Source organism: Podarcis liolepis (assembly GCF_965112155.1).
Source record: "Podarcis liolepis genome assembly, chromosome: 6".
Classification (NCBI taxonomy): Eukaryota; Metazoa; Chordata; class Lepidosauria; order Squamata; family Lacertidae; genus Podarcis; species Podarcis liolepis.
In genome coordinates, this window is record NC_139559.1 from 83,421,819 (window position 1) to 83,438,433 (window position 16,615).

Genomic DNA, 16,615 nt, shown 5'->3' on the forward strand with positions numbered 1-16,615 from the left:
TTGCATAACTATCTACAGTATCCCCCTGCTGGCCCAGGGTGAGAACTCCAGTACATAACAATTAGTGCCTTATGGGTGTTGATGATCATCACTGGGATCAGTCAAGACACTCCAGAGTTTTTGCTTCCTTAAGGGTAGAGTTGTGAGCAGGAAAAATAAACCTTGAGATATTTCACTAATCTTAACCAAATCCTATGATTTTTGTTCAAAATGGCTTTCGATAGTTTGCCTGAGCAGGATGTTCCAAATTCATTTTGAGTTTTGCTCAGGGAGTGTGCTGTGGCCCAGTGGCCCCAAGGCAAACTCCTTTCTTTTCTTCTGTTTGTCCCTGAGCAAGCAAACAAAAAAAACCCCTCCGAATAACTGCAAGGCTTACCATTTGCCTTTGTTTTCCCCAGTTGAACTCCTGAAAGCCTGAACATTTGTTTCTTTGCCTTCAGGCACGAGGAAAGGTGCTGTTTGTACCAGTTCTCAGGTACTGCCATAGTTTCTGAAAAGAAATATATTTCACAGAGCTGAGAGTGGCAGGCAGCACACATCCTTAAAATAGTGAATGTAAAGTTTCCCTTTGTGTGTCTGACCAAGCAAGGTTATGCAGGGTGACACTGGGCTCCCAATTTAGGGACAGGGACTCTGTTGACTCATTACCTTTGTAGTATGGAAGCCCTTGGTGCTGTAGAATGGAAGCCTCTAAAGTTGAGCTCTTTTCTCATGCTGCAAAGATAATGTGGGAAGCTTCAGGTCACAACCATACAGTTCCTTCAGTCATGGCTTGTGCACTTTAGGACCAGCAGGGTGAGAGGCAAGGAGATCAACAGTAGCTGGAGCCAATGGAAGGCAAAGGCAACTAAATTATAGTTATGTCCCCATCCATCTCTCTACAGAGTTCTACAAGAGCAACACTGAGACTAAGAAGGAGGAAGCTGAAATTACTTGGCTCTTGTAAGAATGTTTAAAGAACTAGGTAAAAAGGTAATGGTTATGAGAAGCTGGTAAAAATAAGATTTAAGTTTTAAGTTTTAAGGTTTTTTATAAGATAAGATGAAAACAGAGCAAGGTAATGTAATGACAGAATATTATGAATTATGGAAAGGATTTGCTGTGACAATTATTAATAGATACAAGAGATGGGAGGAGGAGGAGGTCATGGAAAGAAGGTAATGAAAGTGGAGAATTTGAAAATGATGGTTTTATTTTTTATTTTTTCTGTTTTTGTCTTTTTTCTTTGTAATTTTGTCTTTTTTTTCTTTGTAATTTTAAAAATTATTTTTTCAATAAATATCATTATAAAAAAAAAATAAGAAGGAGGAAGCTGACAGCCAGTACCACCTGCATGGCTGAACGTAAGTAGGAAATCATTATCATTATTATTTATTGAGTTTATATATTGCCCTATACTGGGGGTCTCAGGGCAGTTCACAGAATAAAATCAAGATATAAAACCACAAAATACATAATAAAAATAAAAACAGCAACCAAATATCCCCCTCCCAAAAAACAAACAAACACATTTTTAAAGGGCATAGGTTGTAAATCAGGTCAACCAAAGGCCTGGTTAAAAAGGAACGTTTTTGCCTGGCGCCTAAGGGTGTATAATGAAAGCGCCAGGCAAACTTCCCTGGGGAGAGCATTCCACAGACGGGGAGCCACTACAGAGAAGGCCTGTTCTTATGTTGCCACCCTCCAGATCTCTCAAGGAGGAGGCACATGAAGAAGAGCCTCAGAAGATGGTATCAGGGTCTGGGTAGGTTCAAATGGAAAGAAATGGTCCTTGAGGCATTGTGGTTCTGAGCCATGGGGGCTGGTTAAGGGCATACTGAGATTGGTGGGGCATGACTACATTCATCCTAATGGGCTAGCCTCCTTCCCACACTGGTATTGCCCCTCTTGGAAACTAAAGCAATGGCGCCATGGAAAGAACATGAATCTACCACCAAACCAGCCACGTAGGAACTATTTAGTAATGCTTTCCAGCATGCAAGGGAGAGTCTTGCACCCAATTGTTGATAAAACAAACCCAATTTCCATGTTAAGTTCAATTTCCATATTAAGTTCAAACTCAATGGTTTTCTATATGAGCCTTAAACAAGTCTTGAATCTCCACGTTGAACACAGCCCACCATCCATGGTTGGCAGCCCAACAGGAGCTCAGTAAAGCAGTTTTCCCTGCTTACATGGACTGCCGAAACAGAAGAACAATAATCACTTGGTAGGCAAAATATGTGGCTCGAAAGATTTGCATGATTCAGTGGGTCTCAGGTGGCGGGGGTCCACTTTGCACACTCCAGAATTAAATATTCTGTTGGGCTTTGAAATGAATTTCAATTTATCCTAGCATGCCTTGGGATTGAGTCCGAATGCTTTAAGGACTTTAGTCTGATCCCAGGTAGGCTGGAGGACTTTACCGTCACACAGGTGCCTATTGATTTTTAAGGTTCCATGTATTTTAATGTTCATAACTTTCACAGGACTGAGCAGCTAGTTTCTTTCAGAATCTTTCCAGGCACATCAAATGAAGTTGGATTCATACAAATGGACACAAAAGCACTGGGATTTTGTAGCATCAACTACCACAGAGAGAATGTTAGCAGACAGTCAGTCCCAAGAGGCTGTTGGTGATGGCTTGTTTGGCTTTGTGAAAATCAGAACTAGGATCACAGGGGGAGCTCAGTTTTTAGAAGGGGATAGCAGCTGCATGATTTGGCTTAAAGTTGAAGGAGTCGTGGGGAGCTTAGATTTTATTAATTTTCTGTTCTACCTCCCCACTTCCAAATAAGTCAAGTACTGGTGGAAATAAATGGTGAATGGTTGGTGAATGATAACTGTGAAATCAGGACTTATCTGAAAATCCTTATCTGTTTCCCTTTATTTTATATCTTCTTTGAGCGATGCTAAATGAAGCTAGATGCCTATTTAACAACTTCATTAAGATAATCAAATCTATACACAGGACAAAAAGCAGCATGCCAGGAGAAAAAAAAAATCAGTTTAGAAATTAAAATAGGATGGTTGTTTCTTGTATTCAGTTAATGAAGCAAACCAAGACCACTTTAGATGATATTTCCAGGCCTATTTTATACAGAAGAATGAGGGTGGGTGGGCCATTGCATCAATTCAACAATGCCTGCATATGCAAAATTCAGTGTACACATTTGTTGGTAACATCATCAATTTACCCAAGAAAAACACAAAACTGGCTGAGTGGAGTGGAGTGGAGGCTTCCTTCAGTCTGCACTCATCTTGCTCTGTTGCTTCCCTCACCCCACCCCCGTGCTTTTCTGATAAAATAGTTTTATGTTTCTGTACATTTCAATGTTTCTGTATGTTTTAATGTGGGGGGGCTTTGCAAGCAGTAAAGCTATACAAAATGTTGCCTGTGGAGGACTAAAAGGTTCTGGGTTGTTTTGTTGTTGTTGAAGCACAGCAAGAGAGAGGCTTAAAAAAAAAAGTTTAAAGCTTCATTTAAGGTTTTTTTTTATTACTATTCTACATTGTTCTGCTTTAACAAAACAAACAAATAAACCCAGAGCTCTTCAGAACTCCACATGCCCCCAGACAGACTCATGTTGTAAGGCCTATTGGAGGCCTGAAGGCAACTCAGAAGACACAGACAAGCACTGGAAATGTTTTTAAAATGTACAATAAAAAATTCCCATCACTTGACCATCTCATAATTATTTCAAGGTAACAAAGAGCAAAAGAGAAATGTTAGCTCCTGCTTTAAAATATAGGGAACTAATATGTATTTGGGAGTTTTAGTTGGCTTAGTAAAACTATTGCCCTAATGTTAATTCTAGAAGAAAGTTCTCCTACAAAGGTCCCTGGACCTATTTGTCTACAATTTGACAGGCTTAATCCACTCTGCAGGGACCCCCATGCTTGTAAATTTCATCCGCTTTGGCCAAAAGGGAGGAAATATTACTGTTTTTAGATTTCCTGTTGTAGTGAGTGGGGAGTACAGAGCTTTCTTTTATACAGAGTGGACCATAACCCCAGATTGGAGTGGAGAGAGCAAATCAGAAACAGGCCAGAATTGGTTATGGCATATTCTCCAACATTTTTCCAATGAAAACAGGGACATCCTAGTCATTGTTGTTGTTGTTGTTAATACCCCACCCATCTGACTGGGTTGTCTCAGCCACTTTGGGTTGCTTCCAACGCATATAAAAACAATAAATCATTAAACATTTTAAAACTTTCATATAAAGTGCTGCCTTCAAATAGCTTGGGATTGGATAACTCCATACCCTCCAACATTTCTCCAATGAAAATCGGGATTTCCTAAGGAAAAGTGGGATATTAAGGGATCAAATCAGAAACCAGGACAGCTTCTGTAAATCCAGAACTGCCCCTGGAAAATAGGGACCCTTGGAGGGTCTGCTAGTGATACAAGACAAATCTTGGGACCAGTGCATAGCCCTAACCTATAATAATATGTATTCTAACAATTATCAGCAATTAGAATACCAAATCCTTTTAAAGCATATTTTGTCATTGTTATTCATCACAGAGATACAGAATGTCAGAGTTTATATGCTGCTCTAAGCCTACAAAGCTTTGACTCTCTTGGCGAAATGATATTAGAAAAGGAAAGATGAGCATTAGCATTCTAAAGTAGGATTTTATAAAGATTGGGGTGAAATGTTGTTAATAAAAATGTGAATACAAATGGAAGGTATTAAGAAGAAAGTGGCTAAATGGGAATATTTATCTTGCTTATATCACTACCTGCGACTGGTTATTATTATTATTTTTCCACTGCAGCTTATTTTGACATTTAGGATCAAGGTTCATTCCCAGCCAGCCTTCGCAGTTTGAAGAGCCACAGATTGTTTAATTAGCCAAAGGCCAGTGAGAAGAGGAATTTCTTTTTTGCCTGATGCCCTAAGATATGTAATAAAGGCCCTAGGCGAGCCTCCCTGGCATTTTGCAAACAGGGAGCCATTGCAGAAAAAGCTTTCTCTCATGTCTCCACCCTCTGGACTTCTCATGAAGGAGGGTCACAAAGAAGGGCCTCAGATGATGATTGCATGATCTGGGTTGGTTTATACGGGAAGAGGCAGTCTGTTCCAACTCTATGGGCACCACAGTTCAAGAAGGACACTGACAAACTGGAACGTGTCCAGAGGAGGGCAACCAAAATGGTCAAAGGCCTGGAAACGATGCCTTGTGAGGAACGGCTAAGGGAGCTGGGCATGTTTAGCCTGGAGAAGAGGAGGTTAAGGGGTGATATGATAGCCATGTTCAAATATATAAAAGGATGTCACATAGAGGAGGGAGAAAGGTTGTTTTCTGCTGCTCCAGACAAGCGTACACGGAGCAATGGATCCAAACTACAAGAAAGAAGATTCCACCTAAACATTAGGAAGAACTTCCTGACAGTAAGAGCTGTTCGACAGTGGAATTTGCTGCCAAGGAGTGTGGTGGAGTCTCCTACTTTGGAGGTCTTTAAGCAGAGGCTTGACAACCATATGTCAGGAGTGCTCTGATGGTGTTTCCTGCTTGGCAGGAGGATGGACTCGATGGCCCTTGTGGTCTATTCCAACTCTATGATTCTATGATTCTAAGTTTTTAAAAGCTAGTACTTTGATGGACCTGGGAACTAACTGGCTGCCAGTGCAGTTGGGCAAGGATTGGTGTTATATCCTCAAACCTGGCTGCTGAATTCTGCACCAGCTGAAGTTTCCAAACCACCTTCAGAGGTAGCCCCATGTATAATGCATCAGAGTAATCTAACCTAGAGGTTACTAGACAGAGGTAATCATACAGGGCGACCAAAGCAGTTTCTGTGTCCAGACTTGGTCTAAACTCTGTTTGAAATGGCACTTTCCTCTGAGAGTGTCTGGATCTCTACCCTAAGGGGAGTCATCAAGGTGAATGAATGAATGGGAATCTGCAAATTTGTGCAGCTGTACACTCTTATCGCTGCCTGCTTCAACAATATCAGTTAAACAGTAAAGCTGATATATCAATGCACAGATGAGAGCAAGCAGAATCTCATTTACTCAAAGAACCAAAATCTACCCTCTGACTACAAATTACTGCATATTATCCCTCCAGAACCCCATGTTTGATTAAGGGAAATTAAATAAAAACTTACGCTTTCAAGGGAAGGCAATAATTTATGAAATATTCCAAGAAACTGTTTACTCTCTTTGTAGCGCACTTGGATATGTCATAACTCTGTCGAGAGTTTAGGAAAGACTGGAGTAATTAAATCAGAGCAAGCCTAATGTGGCATTCTTCAGATAATGTTGGGCTCCATCTCTCACCAGCCTTTGCCAGTGTGACCAATGGCCAGGAATGATGGGAATGCAGCAGCATGTGATGGGCATCACACTGGAGACCCTTGGTTTTTTTGGGTTTTTTGTTTGTTTTGAAAAATTATGTTGTGTATAACATTCTCCTTCTGCTGCACCCAGAATGTACTGACTCCCCCTTCTGATAGCTGCATTTATCTAATTTCCTAAGAGAATCAGTGATGTGTTTTCAGATTTGGTAAGATTGCTGTGGGAGGTGGTGGAAGACAGGAGTGCCTGACGTGCTCTGGTCCATGGGGTCATGAAGAGTCAGAAACGACTAAACGACTAAACAACAACAACAAGATTGCTGGGCTAAGTTTGGATGCTTGCTTCTATCTCATTGTCACTTGCTACAGCTAATGAGAGCTGACGGGAACTGAAGGTGTCTGGGGTCTGAAGAACCCTGCACATGCTGGTTTTTGTTTTATATTGTTTTGTTTTTTTGCTATAGTAAGTGCTTTTCAATGGTGAAGTTTCTTTTTCTCCCTTGCTGTATGATGATCACAGTCCCTCTTCCTATGTCAATCTTAGCTTAAGTGAAGGGAATTTACAGTCCTTGTGTCTTTAGAATGCATTCCAGCCAAAGGAGGCAATGTCAGGCCCTGAGAACCTATGGGCTAAGTATAAGGAGTAGTGACATCTTTTATCAATGATGACAACAGGTTGGGGAAAAAACGAATGCAGGATTCTCTCCCCTCCACCAAAGAATCTCTGGTGCATGTTGCAATTAAGTATGACAGACAAAATCCTCAAGCTGCGATTGACCTTTCTCTTCTCTATGAAGCTCGAAAGTAAGTAAAAGTGGTGTAGGGCTTTGCTTTAGTGCTTGCAAGCCAATTGGTGGCTTGTTTGTTTTTTTGTTTGTTTTTCATGGTTGTGATTTTTTTTTTAAGAGGCATTAGCAAAGCTGCATGAACTAACTGCTGAAGCAATAAAAATCATGTGTGAAAAGAACCCAAAATCTATGACAACAAAACAGGGATTCTGCAGCCCATAAAGAATATGCAAATCTACATACTCTCTCCTATTTTAAATCATTTATTCTGAATTGTTATGAATGTTCTTTTCAGTGTGCTTCCCCTGTCCTCAACTTGAGGAGGGACAGAAAGCTTAAAAAAAAATCAAAAATATTTGCTTACTGTATTTAGCTATTTTTCTGTTCTATGAGATACAAATGATGCTCGTTAAAGCATATGTTTGCAACCTGCTTAGAAAGTTGGTCTGCTGCTTAAACAAAAAACAAACAAACAAAAAACCCACAAGTTTTTCAGGAAGTTAAAAAGGGATTAGAACAACCTTCACCAATATGGCAATCTCCAGATATTTTAGATGGCATTGCCCATCAACTTGAGCCAGGATGGTTGTGCTGGCTGGGGCTGTTGGGGCTGGGTGCCATAGCCACTCTAAGAGAAAGAGGGAAAAGCTCGTGGTGAACTCTGGCACCCCTTTTTCTGGAAAAATAGCTCTGTGTACACAGATATGCACAAATGATGAATTTCTTGCAGCCTTTGTTGTAATTTGAAACAGGTTGGTGCAGGCTGGATTGGATTAATTCCTGGCAGATGAAGTCTGTCAATGGCTATTAGTAATGATGGCCAGTGGTTTTTTTCTCGGGGGGGGGGGGTCCGTAGGGGTCCGCACACCCCTAAACATTTTGTGAATCTAAGTTTGGCCTCGTTGAAAGGGCAATATTTCAATATGAGTAGGAAAATGAGAGTACCCCTAAACATTTTTTTAGGGGGGAAAGCACAGACGATGACAGCTGATGTTGTTATTATAAGTGTTAATAATTGCAATATTAATTGTTGTGATTTGGGGGTTAGCTACATGATGAACCAGTCCCTTCAAATTCCTGAATCAAACAAGGCTTAACGTCTAATGGAAGATTCCATTGTTGAATTATCCAAGCAAGGGCTATAGTTATGACCTAAGTATGATCCTTATTCGGGCAAAGGGAACTGCTCTGTGCTTAGAGATTGGTGCGCCATGCAACAATAGGTTTGTGCATGTCACACCTCACTACGTATAGCACCCAAGGCAGCTTACAGCTGCCGTGGAGGCTGGTGTTAGTTTCTGTTTGCCCCTGTGCAGTGCTTTGGAGTCACAAGACTCTGTTTACATTCCACACATCCCATACTGTTGGAAGTCTCACGGGAGACGGGAGATGGATGTGACGTTACTGGTTTCCTGTTCCTTTGTTTGTTCAGTTGCTCTCTGCTTTCACAGAGAGAGGATGTGTTTTCTGTCTGCGTAGTAAGAAATAAAGCATAGCGATGTAGCCATAAATCTCATCACTTCCGCGTGCTGCTTTGATTCTCTGCTGAATGGGAATGTGCCTGAAGCCTCTTCAAAGGCTCAGGTCATTAAGCGTCATCGGAGGGCGATTCCGGAAGATGAGCTTTATCATCTCGGTCGAATGGAGATTCCGACAGCTGGTTTATTAGGGCACATGCAGCTCTACTCACCAACCTCAGTTTGTTCTCAACCACTCCTACCAGCCTGCCTTCTTACTTACAATTCCAAGGCATGGCATGCTCTGTTTGCTTCCTTCTCCTCCTTACAGAACTCATCAAAGGAGAGGACGGGGTTGACATTGGAATTAGTTGGTCCAACTGTCATTGGTGTCGTCTCTGCCTGTCACCACCACCACCACCTTCAACCCTACCAGATCCAGTGGGCACCTGCCACCACAAAATGGTGATAATAATAAACTAATGAACCATTTTTGAAAGAAAAAGCCAACGATTTTCAAAAAGTCTATAACAATAAGGTAAAACAAATAAAAAATGCCAGCAGCAGCCACATTAAAACATATTAAGATAAACAGTAAATGGGGAGGGGGGGTCAGCTCAACAAACTCAAAACCTGCTTGAATTATTTTTAATAATATTACTACTACTATTAATAATAATGATGATGATGATAATTTGCCTAGCAATTGAAGAATATCAGAGAGGGGGCTAAGCGGGGTCTGTTAATGAGTGCTGAATTTTGCAGCTTAAAGAAAAAAATCTGCAACATTGTGACATATACATAAGCCTGAAGATAAGAATTGCTTTGCTGGATTTAACCAGCGCTATGTTTGCAAGAGCACCTAGCTTCTGAAAACTCCCAGGAAAGGCATTATTGTGATAGCTAATCTCTGGGCTTTGGTTCCATCATAATGAGATCTACAATGGACCTGAACATGGAGATTCCATTTAGCTATCATGAGCTTCGGACACTAATAGACCTCCATAAATTTGTCTATTCCTTATTAAAATGCCATTTAACCTAATGGCTATAATCACGTTTGGTAGTAATTGAATTCCATACTGTTCATTGCTGTTTGGGAGTGTACACGATGCTCCAACTTTTATCCTTTTCTGTAGATGCTAAAATCCAGTTGGACATCAAAACACAATTGCTTCTTTGTGAATTCTGCTGGTTTGTTGGTCATCCCAGGCCAGCAGTAGAAACAGGAGGTTTATTAAACTCCAGGCTATCCAGCATAGAGTGTGTGCTGTGGTCAACTTTGTGAGTTACAAGTTGCGGACACATGGTATGCTTTGTACCAGTATCATCTCAAGTATGTTTGTGAGTTTTTGAAGTATTAAAGAATCTGATCAAGGGGGGTGGGGGAAAGTAATGGATGTACACAATAAAAGCTCAAGTGGTTTGCTATTCACAAAAGTCAATATGGGGCACCTCTTTTCCTTTATATCAGGGATGAAGAAGGAGAGTGCCACCCTCCAAATGACTTTCATCAGCCTTGATAATTAGCCATTCCCACTGAGGCTCATGGGAGGTGGAGTCCAGCAACATTTGAAGGGCCACAAGTTTCTCATCCCCAGCTTATATTGAAAAGAAAACACTGTTCACTATTAGGGAAGAAGAAGTTTGACTACTTATGCTTTGCCATTTAAAATGGTAACAGGCCTGCTGTTACAGTTCTGGTCTCTCGCTGTCCAGGTACTGTCAACATTGGCGGTGGTGTCTAAACTACTGAGCCTCTTGGGCTTGCCAATCAGAAGGTTGGCAGTTTGAATCCCTGTAATGGGGTGAGCTCTCATTGCTCTGTCCCAGCTCCTGCCAACCTAGCTCTTTGAGAGCATGCCAGTGCAAGTAGATAAATGGGTACCACTGCAGCAGAAAGGTAAACAGCATTGCCATGCGCTCTGGTTTCCGTCACGGTGTCCCGTTGCACCAGAAGGAGTTTAATCATGCTGGCCACATGACCTAGAAAGCTGTCTGTGGACAAATGCCAGCTCCCTCGACCTGAAAGTGAGATGAGCACCACACCCCATAGTTGCCTTCGACTGGACTTAACTGTCTAGGGGTCCTGTATCTTTTTTACTTTTACATGTAAGATGCCAGCTGTTTTGATCAACAAATGATTGATTGGTTGATTGACCTCCTTGAGAGATATCTGTAGCACATTTACTGTTGTGTGTGCCATTATTACTCCTCAAAACAAAAATTATAGTTCTTGAATTCCCAGCTTTTTCTGCTTGAAACCACAAAACAGAGTGTCTGAAAACTCACATGTAAGTTGCGCTCAGGTGAATAGGATAATAGCCTTATTGTCAAACTACAAGTCAGGTCTTAATGTGTAGCCTGCCTCCATGTACATATCTCTATCTTTCTATCTATATAAATAGAAATGGGATGATTCCTTTCTGGACCACAGCATGGCAGGGAAGGGAAGTTGATCTTCTGTCTCACCCCAACCTGCAGCTGCAGTCAGGGTGAAAGTCACAGATATACAGAGCTGGAAGAAAAGCTACCTTTGTGAGAATTATTTCTGAAACATCTTAGCTGCACAGGGGGGTGTTTTTCATCATGATAACTAGCTAGGGAGGAGAGATACCCCACAACCCACTGTGGTCCAGATAAAAATAAACCTCAAACACCTGTAATTAAAGAAAGACCAGCAATTGCATGGTACACATTAAATGCCGTGAGTAGTTTGACACACACAGTAATATTATGGCAAAGACGAACTTCTCCTGGGGTCTAGAATATGGAAGCAATTGAATGATGGCGGCAGCTGGAGGGCGAATCCTGACATTCTCTCATAGTTCTGAAGAAATGAGAACAATTGTCAGAGAGAATCAGCAAGGCAAGATCCAATTTGAGGTTTCAGAAAGTGAGTGCTGTGCACTGACAAGGAATATTAATGTGGATGTGAAAGAAGTGTTTACAGTCAACTTAATTTAATTGTGAGTGAAGCACCAGTGAGGCAGGTGGTAATGGAAGAGTTCCTTTCTGAAATTCCATCAGTTCAGTCTGGCATATTCTTTGCACCATAGCACATTAACTCTTTGGTTCTCGTGCCTAGGGCTCTACCATTCTTAACCTTCAAATACCTCATTCAGCTCCATAGGCTTGTTCATAAAGGTAAAGGTAAAGGGACCCCTGACCATTAGGCCCAGTCATGACCGACTCTGGGGTTGCGGTGCTCATCTCGCTTTATTGGCCAAGGGAGCCAGCATACAGCTTCTGGGTCATGTGGCCAGCAGGACTAAGCCGCTTCTGGTGAACCAGAGCAGCGCACGGAAATGCTGTTTACCTTCCCGCCGGAGTGGTACCTATTTATCTACTTGCACTTTGACATGCTTTCGAACTGCTAGGGTGGCAGGAAAAGGGACCAAGCAATGGGAGCTCACCCCATCACGGGGATTCGACCCGCCGACCTTCTGATTGGCAGGTCCTAGGCTCTGTGGTTTAACCCACAGTGCCACCCACGTCCCAGGCTTGTTCATACATGATGACAATCCCAAAATGAACAACTTGAGAAAGGGTGGAACTGTTATGGGGTTCCATGTTGGGTAATTCCCAATGGGACACATCCCATTGGGTAATCTGTTTGATACTGAAGTTGAAATGATATAGAGAAAGCATGAACAGCATGCTCATCATTTCAACTTCCATATCAAAGAGAATATACCCAGTATGTCAACTGCTGAACTGCTATATTCCCTAAAAATGAATTAGGATGCATTTTTGTACAGACACACAACAGTTTTTGTTCTGCCCTGTACTGCAGAAACATACTGATTCAAGTCTAAGTCCTACTTAGATCAGTGGAACTTCCTTGCAGGAAAGTAGGTGTAAGACTCCAGCCTCAGAATACCTGTGCAGTGCTACTTCTTTAGCTCTAGTTTGGAATGTGTCAAGGCAATCCCAGATCACTCCAGGCTGGTTCCACCTGGAATCATCTATGGCTACCAAAGAGGGAGGAGAGACTTTTGCCTGCACCATCTCCTACATCCCCCAGACTCACCATCAACCACATATTTAATTTGGGTTTAAAACTCTGATTCAACATGCATGTTGGGTGGAGTGGGCAGATGATGCCACCTACTGCATGTTTTATTGGGGTTTGAAATTCTAATTTTATATTGGGGACTGTGCAAGCCCCCCTATTCAGTTCAAGCCTCTCGTCAAGATCAGGTTGGGTCCAGAGCAGTTCAGGTCTGACTGGGGCCTAACTGGGATCACCAAATTGGGTCCCACATTGAACCAGAAGTGGTCCACACAGCCCTACTTCACATGTTCAATCTGTGCCACCAATGCATGGGTTATAGGAATGAATATTTTCTCTTATATGAGACCCAGTCTCTTCTGCTCCTCCAACTTCATCCAACTGATGCTTACAGATTCAGTAGCAGTCGACTTAGATTACTATAAAGTGAACGGAGAAGAAAAAATAAAACTGGTATAAGATGAATTCAGTGGGGCAAATGTCATTCTCACTCTACCAACACAAATTTCCACACATGGCTAATTTTCTTCTCTGTTTCTTGTTTGAGCTTTTCTATACAATTCCCCACCCCACTGCTGAAGGCAAAACAATAATGTTTTTCTTAGGTCCAACTTTAAAATATAAAATGAAAGTGACAGGTGTAAGATTACTACGAGTCTGGGAGAATTAGCCTGAACAGATTTGTTTGTAAGAAGATGGATGATAAGTACCTTGAAATCCCATTATCACTCCAATAGTCATAACCTGCAGAAACATCATTTATTGATGCAGCCTTCCTTAGAGGCATTGAAATATTTGCATGGCTAGCAGTTGTGAATGAAAATGTATTATGATTTCACCAACCCATGCTCACACCTGTTTAGTAGCCAGTTTGGGGCTTTGTTTTCCATCCTCCCGATTTTATCAGTGCTCTTATTTTTATTACCATTTTTATCAATGCTCAGTTGACTGTGCAGTAAAGTCCCGTGTGGATCAAATGAGACTTAACTATAGTTATTTATTTCCTTTCTTCCCTGCCTTCCTCAAGATCGTGGACCCAAGGGAAGTTATAAATTCAGTACAGTGGTACCTCTGGTTAAGAACTTAATTTGTTCTGGAGGTCTATTCTTAACCTGAAACTGTTCTTAACCTGAGGTACCACTTTAGCTAATGAGGCCTCCCGCTGCCACCACCGCACAATTTCTCTTCACATCCTGAAGCAAAGTTCTTAACCCGAGGTACTATTTCTGGGTTAGCGGAGTCTGTAACCTGAAGCATCTGTAACCCAAGGTACCACTGTAATGTAATCCATCAGTTTAAACAGTAAACAGAAACAATCACCGATGAAGCCGTCATAAAAAGGCATCGCAGCAACACAAATTAAAGTCATCCTTCACCCTGCTGCAAACACTTTCTGGGGCAGAAAAGGAAGTGTCCATGTCATTCCAGAAGGTTTTTAAAGAGTGAATCACATTGACCTGAGAAGTGAGTTCAATAACTGTTGAGTCACCACAGATAAGATCATACTCTTGGAAGCAACCAACTTAACTTCAAAAAGGGATGCTTCAAGGAATACGCTTCTCCTAAAAGATCCAAGGAGACTAGGATATCTATATGAGACAACTTTTTCCTGAAGAGCATAGCTAGATAGCTTTCTCTCCACATCACCTCACTGGCCCTTATGCTGCAGGAGATAATTGCCGGTGGACTTGTTATTGCCAATAGAAGTGGGAATGTTAAGGAATGTACCTTGTTCATGGACTGAGGAAAATGGTTGGAAGAAAGCACATTTGGTTTGTTGGCTAGTTTCACTTTAATGTAAATAAAAGGTGCTTGTTTTGCCCAGATCTCCAATTTATTGAGACTTGATTTCCTTGCGAAAGAGGCACCCCCACCCTGGTCACCTTAAAAACAAGGTACGCACAACAAAAACCCCACCCATGACTATTTTGTATTTTCTCTGTCTTTTGATAATTTTCAAGCGAAATGTCTTTCCCCATTCATTGATGAAAAATGGGGAAAGCATGGATTCAATTTTCAGCACAGTACTGTAGAAAATGTGTCATGGGGCACTAGAACTCCGGCCAGATCAGCTCGTAAACAAAAGGATTTCGCAGTACAAAATCCTCCTACTTTGTGCTTGTTGTTGTTTTGGAAGCCCAGCAAAGCATTCTGGTATTTGAGGCAACTAGGGACGGGCAATTCTATCAATTTCAGTTTCTCTATTTTCCAATCTAAAGTTCAATTCTTCACATATATATATATTTTTTAAAAGATCATGAAAATTCATCATCAAATTTATCCTGGTCTACACATTTTTACATGCAACTTTTCCTAATCTACACAAATATAATGCATTTTTATTTTTGCTGTTTTCAAGAAGATATGCACATTTCTATGCCTACTTCACCCTGGTATATGCATGTTTGTGCACATTCTTTGAATGGACTACATTGCAAAATTCAGAGAAGGGAAAATTTTGAAGGGTGTCTGTGATTCAGTTCAGTTTCATGTATTGTTCCAGGAAACAGGCCCACGCTCAAATATGAACTGAAAGATATCCTCCTCCTCTGCCACCAGCCCGGGCAACAAGAAAACCATTCTATGAGTTCCATGTAGGATTCCCTGTGCCCAAGGAATGTTTGTGATGTTTTCAGAAATCGTTTCATTTTCCTCAGCTGCTTTGCCTGAGGTGGAACCCAGAGATTTGTCTTTAGTTTCACCAAATACAGACCCACCAGTTGCCAAGGCTGCTGTTCTATGCTGAAGCGCTTCTTTAAAAATATCTTGAACAGGAAATCTACAAGCCATTACAAAGGCCATGTTACTGCTGAGAGGTATATAGATCTCCCCTGCCAGCCTAGCAGTTCGGAAGCACACTGTGATGGCCTGGGAATCTGATTCAGAGGCTGAACCGGAGGAACCCCAGCCTGCACAGGAGTCCCCACCTCCAGGGCCGGCTGAGCTGGGGCAGGGCCTTGGATCTGAAGCGCCTGCACCTGTGCTGGATCCTCAGGAGCAGGCACCAGGTGATTCCACTCTGGCTCCGGAGGTGATTGAGGACACAGTGCCTACAGGTGCACCTCTCCCAGCCCTGTCAGGGGAAGGTGAGTCTCCCCCTGGGTCCAGTAACCCTCCAGCCTTTCCTGAGCTGCAGAGGCTCAGGGCAGAGAGGTGGAAGGAACTGGTTTCTCCCAGGAGGAGTGCTCGCCTTAAGGCCAGGAGAGGCGGGTCTCCTGGGGGCCGGGACCGACCCTGGCCTCAGAGAAGATAAAGGCCAGTCAGCCCGGTCCCAGGTTGCGGGAGCAACGTCGTTGAATACCTGCTTCTGCCCGGACCCAGACCTGTTCTTCCAGAGTTCCCATCCCCGCCCGGCTTCCTGCTTCAGACCCCGCCTCACTCTTTGTGAACTGTTTCCAGACTCGTGACCCAGGACCGGACTTTGACCACGCCAACAGTAACCTTCCCCCCGGGACCAGCACACACACCAGTGCAAGTAGATAAATAGGTACTGCTGTGGTGGGAAGGTAAATGGCATTTCCGTGTACCCTGGTTTCTGTCACGGTGTTCCATTGTGCCAGAAGCGATTTAGTCAAAGCTGGAAAGCTGTTTATGATCAAACGCCAGCTCCCTCGGCCTGAAAGCAAAATAATAATAATAATAATAATAATAATAATAATAATAATAATAATGTATTATTTGTACCCCGCCCATCTGGCTGGGTTTCCCCAGCCACTCTGGGCGGCTTCCAACAAAGATTAAAAATATATTAAAATTTCACACATTAAAAACTTCCCTGAACAGGGCTGCCCTCAGATGTCTTCTAAATGAGCGTTGCAACCCCATAGTCACCTTTGACTGGACTTAACCATCCAGGGATCCTTTACCTTTTTTACATGGACCTAGAAGGAGCATGTCTGTGAGAGCTCAAGAAGCTTTGTGGCAGTAGAATAGTGGGTGGAAGATTTTTAAACAAAGCTTCCCATTGAGATTTTTACATGTTTTGGAGAATCACGAACCACTTTGCTCTTGATGTATTCGTAACTGTGAACTAACTCTGCAGTTTAATTAGCTGTGAAAAAGTACC

The 16,615-nt window shown here is 42.2% G+C and overlaps 1 long non-coding RNA gene across 2 annotated transcripts in view; it reads right to left on the reverse strand.

Moving 5' to 3' along the window:
- Positions 1-16,615, reverse strand: part of LOC310708512 — a 60,455-nt gene that overhangs the window by 34,068 nt on the left and 9,772 nt on the right. Inside the window, exon 3 of one of the 2 annotated variants that reach the window (XR_014527074.1) lies at positions 13,843-16,165. The exons of the other annotated variant lie outside the window; for it this stretch is intronic. This is a non-coding gene — a long non-coding RNA (uncharacterized lncRNA). Of the gene's footprint in view, positions 1-13,842; positions 16,166-16,615 lie in introns of those variants that run through there. 2 annotated transcript variants of the gene reach the window in all.